We start from the raw sequence: 12,995 nt of genomic DNA on the forward strand, positions 1-12,995 counted from the left end.
TGCTGTGACCCCAGCAGAGCGAAGTGTGTATATGGGGTGGGGGGTGGCAACAGCCCTAATCCTGGCTGTCATCTCTGCTATCTTCCATTCCCTCCCTTCTGAGACTCCTCCCTAGGGGCCCAAGAAGGCCTGTGTACCTGTGCTGGCATGGGGGATGCAACCATGAATTCTGCGGACACAGAAGCAAGGTCCCTGTGCCTGCCATCCCTAGACACTCAACACAATGCCACTGAAAGTGACCAGGAAGGGAGTGTGCCCTAAAGAATGTGCTCCTCTGAAAGGAGGGAGCACCCACTGCTCACAGCAGGGGAAAGGAAGGAAAGCTAGCCACTGTAAAAGCAATGGTAAGGGGGTTACAAGCTGGAGCCTGCTGGTGGTGCACGCCTTTAATCCCAGCACTCAGAGGGCAGATAGATGGATCCTTGAGCTCAAGGCTAGCCTAGTCTACAGAGTGAGTTCCAGGATAGCCAGCACTACACAGTGAAACCCTGTCTCAAAACAAAACAAAAGGGGCTGGAGAGATGGCTCAGCGGTTAAGAGCACTGACTTCTTCTGAAGGTCCTGAGTTCAAATCCCAGCAACCACATGGTGGCTCACAACCATATGTAATGAGATCTGACTCCCTCTTCTGGAGTGTCAGAAGACAGATACAGTGTACTTATATATAAAATAAATAAATAAATAAATCCTTAAAAAAAAAAAAAAAAAAAAAACAACTACAAAAAAAAAACCCAAACAAACCAAGAGTTGGATTCTGCAGGGACCTGTCTACTTTGCATAGCCCAGGTAGGGTGATAAATGCCTGTAATCTCACTGCTCCAGAGGTGGAGACAGAAAGATGACCAGTCTTCCCACTGCATTAGAATGTGAAGTCAGTCTGCTTTCCAGCTGAATTCCAGGGTATCACAGGCTACAGGATATCCTAAGAGGAGCCCATAATCTCAGATCTGGAGGCTATCAGTTCAAAGCCAGCCTGGGCAATTTAGATTCAGTGTCAAACTTTTAAAAAGAAGAACAAACCGGGTGTGGTGGTACACACCTTTAATCCCAGCACTCAGGAGGCAGAGGCAGGAAGATTTCTGAGTTCGAGGCCAGCCTGTTCTACAAAGTGAGTTCCAGGACAGCCAGGGCTGTACAGAGAAACCCTATCTCGAAAAACCAAAAAAAAAAAAAAAAAAAAAAAAAAGGAGGAGGAGGAGAGGGAGGGGGAGGCGGAGGAACAGGAGGAGGAGGAGGGGGAGGAGGGCCAGGATGTAGTTCAGTGACCGAGCTCTTGTCTAGCATTGAGCAGCGCTGGGTTCAATCCACAGGACCACCAAAGTGAGTCAGAGGAACTAAATAAAGTCCAGTGACCACACACAAAGGTGGCCAAGGGCTGAATATCAACAGAAGCTGATGAATTCGAGAAAGGAGGCAGTCTGTGCCCAGCACTCCTGGGGGACCTGAAAAACCACCTGTGAGTAGTCATACCCTCCCAAGGGGCTGATGTCACTCCTGCCAGTGGGAACTGGGAATTGCATTTTATCACTGCTCTCTGGGCGGTTTCTGATGGGCAGCCAGCCAAAGACTTTGGAGCCAGATCATGCAAAGTCTCATTTGGGGTGGGGGGTAGGGGGAAGCTTTATTTTAGAAGCAATTGAAACCACTGAAGTCTCTCAGGAGGGTGGGTGAGAGCCACTTGCCAGCTTTGCCTCTGATCCTTCTGGGCAAGTATGGAAGGTGGCTCTCAGGGCCAGGGCAGACGTGGGGACAACCCCTCTGTGCCTACTGTGAAGATAAAACAAAGGATAGAAAGGAATCAAAAGTTTGGATAGTCTATCAATGAGAAAGACGGCGGTGTCTAGGCCAAGATGGTGGCCCTGGTGAGCGAGAGGGGAGGGGGTCAGAAATAGGGCCTGCAGGGAAAAGTGAAAGGCAGGTGCTGGCAGCCATAGCCAGTCAGTGATGCTGTTAGTGGGCTCACTAAGGGCTAGGAAATTCGTTCTCAGCCTCCTTAGGTACTTGGGTCCATAGTCATCTGACTGGACTTTAGGACACATTCTATAGTGACAAAAGGTTTCCCTGCCACCTTTGGACTTAAAAAAGAACACATTATCTCATGACATTAACTGTCTTCGAAGGTTGGTGTAAAGGACGGGCTAGGAGATGGCTCAGCTTATAAAAAGTGGTTGCCTTGCATAGGAAGACCTGAGTTCAATCCCCAGAATTTGTTTTTTTAAAAAGGCTTTGAATACTGGTGCATGCTTATAATCCAAGTGTTGAGAGGTTCACTGGCCATCCAGTCAGTCTACTTAGAAGGTTCCAAACTAGTGAGAGACCTTGCCTCAAAAACCAAGGTGGACAACACCTGAGGAACAACAGGAGAGGTCATTTTTGGCCGTATGCACATACATACCAACACACACACACACTTCCACATACAGAGTGCACTAAGAAGCAAAAGAAAGAGGTGACATGTCATCTTGTCCTAGCCCTGGAGGATGAAGATCACCTATATTTGACATCCAGGATGCCCATTAGGACTTGCAGAACAAAAGAACATTCTGGACCCAAAAGACCATATTATTTCAAGAGGAAAAAGCATATGTCAAGTTTTGACAGAAAGAATCGAAGGGAGATTGGTGTGTCTGATGGCTCCCGGGAGCCCCAGCAGCAGATCCTAACTTGCAAGCTGTGAGATTGGAGCATGTTCCTTGACAGGCTCATTCATGAGAACAGAGATAATAACAGTTTCTACCCTTAAATGAGTGCAGGGAGGTTCCGCACGTGGCCAGCAAACTGCTCTAAAGGCAGCAACGATAATTACTGTCATTACTGCTGATAACACTGCTAAGTAGGGGCCATTTTCTCCTGCTTTAAATAATGCCAAGCTAAGCTTAGTGTGAGACTCAAGTCTTCACCCATCTGCTTGAGATTTCTGCCAACCCCTGAACACCTAATCCTGATGCTGTCACCTGCTTGGATGACTGCCACACAAGTACTAGTTAGTCTTTCTTCTCCAAACCACTGCTAGTATTCATCCACAGCAGCCAGAACAGAACTTATGTACTGGGCATCCACCATGTGCCATACCACAGAGATGCCCACAGGGCTAGATGACAGCTCAACTCACCGTCTTGTTCCCAGATGACCGTGATTGCCTTTATCCAGCTGAACCACACCCCCCACACAGCCATGAGCACCCTGTGAAACCCACTGCTCCCCCAGTGCAGGAAAGACCAACTCATTGGTCTTTCTAAGATTCAGACACAGCTCCCTGCTACAGATGAAACAGGAAGCCCTGCACTCATTCAGCTATACCAGTTCCTTGGCCTCCCTTTCCTCAGTGGCTAATCTAGATGATGCTCGCTTCTGAGCATTGTCCCTTTAATAAACACAAGTCATATGAGGGCACAGAGCATGCAGTGGGAATTCTGTTTATTTTTATATAAATAGTACATGCTTTGATATATAGCTGTTTTGGTAGTTGTTCTGTGTGTGTGTGTGTGTGTGTGTGTGTGTGTGTGTGTGTGTGTGTGGTGGGCGCGGGCGCACATGTGCTTCAGCATATATGTGGACATCAGAGGTCAACTTCCAGGGTTGGTTCTTCCTTTCCACCATGGATCCTGAGACTCTAATTCAGGCCATTATGCTTCCACAGCAAGAACTGTTTACCCAGTCATCCATTTTACTGTCCCTCACATAATGTTTTGATCATGTGTGTGTATGTGTATTCGTGTATGTGTTCATGTGTGTGCAGATACAAGTGGCTCATGTGCATGTGAGGCCAGGGGACCTCAATATGTTAACTTCTCCCTCCTTCCTTCCCTCTCTTCTTTTCTTTTCTTTTGAGACAGAGTCTCTCACTAGTCTGGACTTAGCAATAGGCTAGGTTGGCCAACCAGCAAGCCCCAGGGATCCACTACCTCTGCTGGCCAGCACTAGGAAGGCAAGCACATTCAGTCTTTTGTTTGTTTGTTTTGTTTTTTCTTGTTGTTGTTGTTTTTAATGTGCATCTTGGGAGTCAAACTCAAATCTGTTTTGCTCTTGTTTTCTGATGGAGCTATCTCCACATCACAATAATTTTATTTTAAAAAATTCAGTAATGCACTGGGAAGCAGTGGTGCACACCTTTAGTCCCAGCAATCAGGAGGCAGAGGCAGGCAGATCTCTGTGAGCTGGGGGTCAGCCTGGTCTACAGAGTGAGTTTCAGGACAGCCAAAGCTATACAGAGAGACGCTGTCTCTGCAAACAAAACAAAGATCATTAATGCAGCCTTGTGTAGAGCACCTTTCCCCATAAGTCATCTTGACAGCCCAAACTTGTTCTTCTTAATGCTATAAAATATTCTGTAAAACACCTGAAGGATATTGTAGTTACTGTCCCCAGAAGCATGGCTACCTGGAGAATACTATGTCCAGCCCCATAGGCTTAAGGAAATCCTAGCACATCATATTACAAGCTTCTCTGGAATGGCAGGTACACCTTGACTCAGCACTAGATGATAGTTGCCTTGGAAGACAGGGCATTCCCCTGCCAGATTGCTCATAGAAGACAGCTGCTTAATAACATTCACATGGTAGCAGGAGAACCAACTCCTAAAAGTTATCCTCTGCTACATGCACATAATGACATGTATGTGATTTCACACAACACACACACACACACACACACACACACACACGTAGTAGTAGTAGTAGTAGTAGTAGTAGATCATTTAAAGTATCAGACTAGCCAGGCAGTGGTGGTGTACGACTTTAATCCCAGCACTTGGGAGGCAGAGGCAAACAGATTTCTGAGTTCAAGGACAGCCTGGTCTACAGAGTGAGTACCAGGACAGCCAGGGCTACACAGAGAAACCCTGTCTCAAAAAAATAATAATAAAAAAATTAAAAACTAAAAAATAAATAAATAAAAATAAAGTATCAGAATACATTGTATGAATATATGAAATTCCCATACATTTACAATGTTATACTAAATATGTGTGAAATGTGTTCATTCCGGTCCCCATTAGACAATGACCTTCTGAAAAAGCAGCCACAGAGCACTAACATTTTTGCCAAACTTGAAGATCACCTGTGCTTATTAACAACTTTATTTTTTTTAAGTGTTTAAAATTTTAAAAACCATCACCTTTCATCTGACACCATGCAGCACCTGTGAAGCTATGGACTCATGTGCCACTTCGAGTTTTTTTCAGATGCCAACCAAGGAGAACATATAGTTAGTCTTTCTTCTTTCTATGTCAGGCCATAGACCTTTTATTTTAAAATTATCCTGGGCACCAGCAGAAATGCGTAACACCTACAGGAAAATCATCTCATGCCACATTTACTCAGTAAAATGTTTAAAAATACCTTTCATTTTAAAGAAAGCTAAAGTGACAAGGTGGGTTGGTGACAGCACAACAGGAGGAAATGTTGAGGGCCAGCAAGATGGCTCAGTAGGTAAAGGCACTTGCCACCAAGTCTAGCCTGAAGACCCGAGTCCAATTCCTAGGACCCATAGGGTAGAAGGAGAGAACCAACATCCATACACGTGTGCCGTGAGATGTGTACATGCCAACACATACATATACATACCAGATAAGCACAATAACATTTTTAAAAAGGAAGGAAAATCTTACACGAGGACTCTGTTACTGGGGAACCAACCTTAGTATAGGAGCAATTTGTAATGAGGTCTAAGCCTGCATCATAACCACTATTTTGCATCCTAGATTTCTGAGAATAGTATTAATACCAAACACCACACTGGCGACCCATCACTCAGTTCTGGACCCTAAGATCTAGGAAGCTTCTAGAAGCTGGTGCAGTCAATCCTGGCAAGAAAGGAGCAGCTGTCTGGTCTGGAGACCTCAGTCCCCAAGGAACAGAAGCCTGGCTGCCCAAGGAAAGTGCTGGCCAGGAGCTCAGTTCCAAATCGGATGAGAACTTACTAAGGGAAGGCAGTATCTCAGCCGGGAAAAGGAAGGACCATCTATTTGGTTTCTTTCCAGCCTCCCTCCTCCCTACATTCTGCTCCAAGATGAGCCCAGCATCTGGGACTAAAAATCCCCAGATGCTCTAGGGAAAGGGACCCAGTCCTTGAGTGTTTCCCCTAACATTCCTCCACTGGAATACTAGACAAATGACTTATGCCACAAGAGTCCCTCATGGCATGAGTCTGTGAACCCACGGACCCCTTCCTGGTCATTGAACTCCTCAGCTGGGGTCTATGTCCAGAGAGAAGCCTAGGTCTGCCACCAACTCATACCATGTGACTCGCTGCCAAAGTGGAGCTTTCTAAATTCAAGTTCTGAAATTCTTCACTATTTTGCACACCCCAGTGAATGCAGAGAGTGCTCCCCCCACCCCTTGCAGGCATTTGTCCCCAGGTTGACTAGCCTGGAGGAGCCCAAGTGTCTCTAGAATCCAGAGGTCCTCTGTTGTCATCATTATCTGTCCCAACCACCAGCCTCACTTGAGGTGTCAGGTTACCCGCGAGCGCTCTGGCTGGGTGGCAGCCCTGCCTCTGATATTTTTAGAGCTCTCCTGGGCCTAACAAGAGTCAGATGTGCTCAATCCCTGATTCTGACAAAGGCTGTCTATATCCCACCTAAATCATGGTCTTGGGGCAACACCTGCAGAGAAGGAGAGAACACCTTACTAGTGATGGGGTGAGGCAGGGGTACCTTCTCTTCTCATCCTCTCCCCAGGGACCCTATCTTTCCCCAGGCTCAAACTCTGGTTCCTTGTAGCACAGAGGAGCACACACTCCCGCTCCAGCCTCTCTTCTGCCAACCTTTAGTTTACTCCTCCAAAAGAGTCTGCTCCCCAATCCCAGAACAGGGACCCAAGCCTACTTTGGGGCTCCAGTTGAGCTACCCATGGCTTTTGAAAGAGCTGCCCCACCTTCGGTTTTGAAACCCGTGTCAGAGCTCCCACTTGATAACAGACATGGGCACCAGTCACATGTTGCAACATGCAAATATACAATTAGCTGTCCCCTGGGATGTGACTGGACTCCTGACTCCTGGTCAGCCTCAAGGTCCTAAGCCATTCCATGTGCCCTAGAAAGGTATTTATATAGTTCCTGTGGTGTCCCTCAGAGTAGATTCACTGATGAGCAGGGAGGCTCTGGGAAGAGGGAAGGAGACCACAGGCAGTAGAGTGGCAGTATGTACCTGGGCATAAACAAGAAACACTGGCAAACTGGCCCTCCTGGTGGTTAGTGCCTATGGTGAAGATAAGACAAAGGAGAGAACGGGATCTAGATGTCATTACCTGTAAGGAGGGTGTGTGTGTGTGTGTGTTTGGAGCTGCTAAATAAATATGCTCTGTATTTACAATTAAATTCTCCCTTGGGGCAGAGTGAGCTTGAGAGGGGGCCTCTCTTGTTGGTGGGGCGGCACCTCCCCGCCCTGCTCTGCCCTCCCCCTCCCTATTGGCTCCTTCCCCAGCTTCCCACACAAACACCCTTGCCCAGATTGCAGGCCAACCTCAGCTTCTGCATTTGAGGGACAGAGAAGGCTCCAGGCTGTGTGACCGGCTCTCTCTGATTCTCCATTCTTGTGGGGGTGGAGGTGGTAAAGATCCAAAACCCCTTGGAGGAAAAACAGGTTCTGCACCTTTTGGCCACCCCTAGTGCCTCCCTGGGCTGTGGGCTGGGTATCTATCTGCCCAATACCTTGCAGGGAACCCACACCTCTTAAAAGGTCTCTCCCCATTTCCTGCAGCCCACTGAGGTATCTCCTGGTGGGAATGAGTGGAGACACGGGGAAGATAGGGTGAAGGTGTGACTTGACAGCCTTGAGTAGCTAACTCTGCCAGGTCTCTAGGCCAGGTGTCTCCAGGAGGGTGTGCTGTGCCTGGGACAGCCCAGAATAAGGCTCTCTGGGAGGAGGCGCAAGAAGCCCAATGCATACTCCCATTGGCCTTCCACATCCTCTTCCCTTGGGCCTCTCCTGTAACCTGCATGGATCCATCCTACTGAACCCCTAACTTTATTTGAAAGTGACATTCCAGGGAGAGGTGGTCAGCCTCCGTGTCTAGGTTTTGGGATTTCTCTCTGATTCGGAATGCTCAAGCAGAGGCGGCTAGAGGCATCTCTTGTGCCTCTTATTGTGGTAAGAGCACAGCATTTATGATGTAAACCATTTGTAATTCTACAAGCACATGGCCTGAAATGAACCAGCAATGTTGAGTGACACCCACCACTATCTATACTCAAAACGTTCCATCATCCGCAATTAAATCTGTACCTGTTAAATAGTCCAAAATCCCAGCCATCTCCATCGCCTGGCAATGATCACCACCCACTCTGTATTGCCTTTGAACTTAGGTTCTAGATGCCTCATAGTAGTGGGACCCTCCTGAACAGAGCCTAGCCGCTTCAGTCCTTCTCCAAGCTTCGCATGCACACTCAGTTATACCTCCTTTTCCCGTGGAATCATGGGTGCCATCCCTTCTTCCCTTTAAAGCCCACAGATCTGCCACAGTAGTCAAGAGCAGGCAGGGGGGCCATCCTTGGAGCTTACCCCCCAGGCTGGGACACCGTTAAGAACTCAAGGAAGCTGCCCCTCGCCGCTGTAGGGCGCCACGGAGCCCAGACCCGGAGGAGCGCGCGGCCCTCGGGGACCGGCGGACCAGGTCCTGTCTGATTGGTACTGCTTGGGAATCAGACGCTGAGTACCACAGGCAACAATTGGGCTACTCTGGAGTTCCAGCGGTGGTGGAGAGGGGATCCGCCCTGACTCTTTCCCAGACTTTTCCCGCCCACTTGGACGCAAAAGGTGGCGAATGCCACCCAGGGGTGGCAGGGTAGCCTTGGGGGACACCAAAGGGAAGGTCTGCGCCCCAGAAATCTGGAGAAGGAGCAACGGGGCTGCCGCACGAACCGCCCCCCAACCCTTCCCCGTCAAGCACGGACCCCCTGGCCTGTGCCGATTCCTAAAGAGGGCAGACTGCTCCCCTGTCATTCCGGAACCCCGACGTCACCGCAGTCCCTGGTCGCGCCCCCAACTCACCGGGCACGGGCGTCTGGACAAAGTGGCGGGCTGCGCGTGGGGCGAGGCGCCGGCTGTTTTGAAGCTCGGGGCTGGGACTGCGCGGCGTCCTCCGCCCTCCGGGCTGCCGAGCCTCCTCCCTGCCGCCCTCTCCCTAGCCCGCCTCCCTGCTGGTGATGTCAGGAGCCGCCGATCCTGAGGGCGGGACCACGGGAGTCCGGGGGACCCCACCTTCCCCTTGCTGGGCTGTCCAGCGGCACTCTGTAAAGTTCGAGGGAGCTGGAAGTCTCCTGCTGGGATCATCGCTGTCCTTCTCCTCTCTGCCGCCCCTCTTCTGACTGCAGGGTCAGGACCCTGAGATTTCCACTTCTTTCCGAGCAGCCCTCTCTGTCTCTTACTAATTTAGCTAGTTGTTAATCTCTCCTGCCTCAGTTTCCTATGATAGAAAAGGAAGGCATGGTGGGACCTTGTCCTGAGGCCTAAAGGCCACACTTCGTGCCTCCTGGAGAGGCTGAGTTGGTATGAGCCAAGCCATAACTGAAAAATCAGAGTTCCTTCCCCGAAGTAAGACCACCATCAGGACCAGTCTTAAGATTCCTTCAAGCCTGGCCAGGCCTGTAATCTTAAATACTGAGAAGTTTGATTGATGTAGAGGATCCAAGTTGTGGTCTCAATTGGGCATTGTATCCTTGCTTCCTCTTTTTCTTTTCTTAAGCACTTTTAATCTCTCTCTCTCTCTCTCTCTCTCTCTCTCTCTCTCTCTCTCTCTCTCTCTCTCTCTCTCTCTCTCTCTCTCTCTCTCTCTCTCTCTCGTGTGCGCGCGCGCGCGCGCGTGTGCATGCATTTTGAAGAGCTGATTTTCTCCTTCCTTCTTTGCAATGCTCCTGAGGATCACCAGGCCACCAGGCTTGGACAGCAAGTGCCTTCACCTGTTGTCAGAGCCATCTTGCCACATCAGTTATTTCTGTTTTCAGTATTTTTTTTATTACATTTGTTCACTTACTTATTCGCTTGTGTGTATGGAGAGCACACATGGAGATCAGAGAGAACCTTCCACTGTATAGATCCTGGGGACAGAACTCAGGTCCTCACATCTAGTGGCAAGTGTCCTTATTATCCTCTGCCCCTGTTGCTGTGATAAACACCAGGTCCAAAAACAACACAGAGAAGAAAGGATTGGTTGCACCTCACACTTCAGGAAAGCAGAGCTCAGGTGGGAACCTGGGGCAGGAGCTGGTGCAGACTGTGGAGGAGGGCTGATGACTAGACTGCATCCTTTGACTTGCTCAGTACCTTATGTAGTCCAGGCCCACCTGGACCTGGGAAAGGATCCAGGGATGGCTTGCCCACAATGGTGGTCAGGAAAATACACCACCACCATGCCCACAGACCAGTCTGATGGAGGCAATTGTTCAATCTCTGTCTCCTCCTCCCAGGTGTCTCTGGGTTTGTGTCAAGTTGACAGCTGAGCTAACAATGACAGCCATCATACCAGCTCTTGGTTTATTTTATTTATTTACTTATTATTTGTTGAGACAAGATCTTTAATGCAACTCAGGCTGTCTTTAAACTTGTAACCCTCCAAGTGCTAGGGTAACAGGTACACATGGCAAATACCACCACCCCTACCACAGCAAGCCAGGCTGCTACATGTCCATGTTGACCAACATCATTTGAAATCCAGTTGCAGATCTCTCTAGAAGGAAGCTCTCACCAGGTCAAAGTTAGAGATTCCTTGGGGGACATGACACTCCCAAATCCGAAGGGTCACTCCTCCAGGCCTCCGGTTGATAAAATTGGTCTAGGATCTCACTTGTATGGTCAAGGCAAATGAAGACTCATTCCCCAAGCAAGAGAGTCATTGCACAGGGGTCAGGAGACATTACCTTGAGCTAAGGCCTGTCTGTCCCATGGTCATCTTGAAAACAACAAAAACAAACAAACAAAAAAAAAACCAAAAAAAAAAAAAACCAAAAACAAAATAACAAAACAAAACAAAAAAACCCAAAGGCTTTGCAAGAAGGGAGAGTTCCAGTGGCTACTATTATTTACTAACCACTAGCCAAATACCTTACAAACATTAGCTTATTACTGTTGTTGCTATTGAGACAAGGTTTCATGTAGCCTAAGCTGGCCTCCAACTTGTTACTAAATAACCAAGGATGACCTTGAACTTCTTTCCGATCCCCCTGCCTTTACCCCAAGTGTACTAAAGACAGGCGTAAAGCCCACTCTCAGCTTTTGTGGTGTTGGGGATGGAACCCAGGGCTTCGGGATATTAGTCAAGTTTCTTGCTTGACAAACGTTAGCTGGAATGTAACACAACAGCCCTGAAAAAGACAGCCAGATTTTATCAGCAAAGAAGCTATGAAAGGACCCTGCACAAAGGCCCAATAAGAATGACAACATGGCTTTAAACCCAGGCCGACCGCATCAACCCCTTTTATATATATTGAATATATATTTATTTGAATATATATATTATATTTATTTGCCCCATATTGCAAACAGGAAGCCAGTGCCATCTTCTAAAAATAGAAGACAAACTTACAAATATAAACAGCACCAAAATAAAAGTGTTAGCAAACTGAAGCCAGGCGGTGTTGACTGAAGGGGCTACAGCCCAAAGATTAAGGTCTATGACAAAGGTCAGCGGAAGCAGTGACCAAAAGGTGGCCTAGAGAAGAGCGCTACCAGAGCTCAGGCAGAATGGCTGCCGATGGATCGAGACCAAGAGAGTTGGTAGTTGGGTGTTGCCTCCTCCCAGGGCCTCCTGCTGATGGGTGTGTCCTGAACTGGGAAGAACAGGACTGAAGAAAGGAATGGGCGGGTTGAGCCTCTCCCTTTTCCAGACCCTCTGAGAAGCCTCACCCACCTGTTCCCTTCTCCTGCTGTTTGCTAGTTATTTTCTCTTATACCGCTCTCTCCAGGGGGAAGCAGAAGCCTGCCCTATATATGCAGTACGCTTACTCCTGGCATCTCAATAGCTAACTTGAGACCCCAACATGTGCGGGGGGTTGGAGGGGGGCAGAAAAGTGTGTCTCATGGAGTTCTCACTCCCAAAACTTTGATGAGGTAGTGCACAAGTCTCTCTACCTGCCTTAGGTGGGAGGGGCACATTCTCTCACAAGCTGGAGCTCGGGCTGGACCACGTGATTTGCTTCAGCCAATGAGTAATTAACAACAAAGCACTTGTGAAAGCTGGAAGCCTTTGGGCTCCTTTCACAGTTTTGCCATTTGAAATCAGTAAAAGAGCATTCTGGTACCCAAGTGGCCCCAAATAAATGAAAGCTCCTTGGGTCAGAGCTACACTGGGTAAGTTGTAGAATTTCCTGCCCTGAGGCCCCAGAGCTGCAGTGAGGTTGTTTCTGTATGCCACTGTGACTTCTTGGCTATTTGTAAAGAGCTAGTTAGTAACAGGATCATCTTGCTTGGAGACAGGACATCTGAAGACATGGAAAGCCATGGAGAAAGAATACATGAAAGGTTGGCTTAGGGTTGGGGAAAGAGATAGTCTATAGACATAGCTCTGCCTTAAGGGTATTTCATCCACAATTATGAGAATTGGAGTTTAGGTTTCAGCGCCCAGGTAACTAACTGGGTATCCCTGGAAACACCTATAACTGCAGATCAGATGGGGGCAGAGACAGGAGGATGGTTGGGGAGTACTCGCTTCTAACCTAGCAAAAGCCCCATGCTCAGAGAGACCTTGCCTCAAAGGAATAGGTTGAGAGTGACAGAGGGGGGCATCTGAAACCCTCTTCTGGCCTCCATATGTGTACGTGCACACATGTATATAGAATCACACACACACACCACATCACATATTTTCTTCTTAGAGAGACAGGTTAGGCTTGATGGTTCATGCCTTACATCCCAGCCCTCAAAAGGCAGAGGTAGACAGATCTCCATGACAGTCCAGCCTGATCTACATAACATGCTCCAGGCCAGACAGAGCTAGATGTAGAAGACCGTCTCTCAGAAGAGAAAAAGAAAGAGAGCTAGAGAATGTAATGATCTCTCACTG

At 48.3% G+C, this 12,995-nt stretch overlaps 1 protein-coding gene across 1 annotated transcript in view; it reads right to left on the reverse strand.

The window, feature by feature from the left end:
• Emp2 (epithelial membrane protein 2) overlaps positions 1-9,109 on the reverse strand; it is a 33,279-nt gene extending 24,170 nt beyond the window's left edge. Inside the window, exon 1 of the mRNA XM_021185412.2 lies at positions 8,990-9,109. The gene's annotated coding sequence lies outside the window, so the exon portion shown is untranslated. The remainder of the gene's footprint in view (positions 1-8,989) is intronic.
• Positions 9,110-12,995: the final 3,886 nt, after the last annotated feature.

This window comes from Mus caroli, unplaced genomic scaffold (genome assembly GCF_978045245.1).
Source record: "Mus caroli unplaced genomic scaffold, Mus_caroli_1 scaffold_17, whole genome shotgun sequence".
NCBI classification, from domain to species: Eukaryota; Metazoa; Chordata; class Mammalia; order Rodentia; family Muridae; genus Mus; species Mus caroli.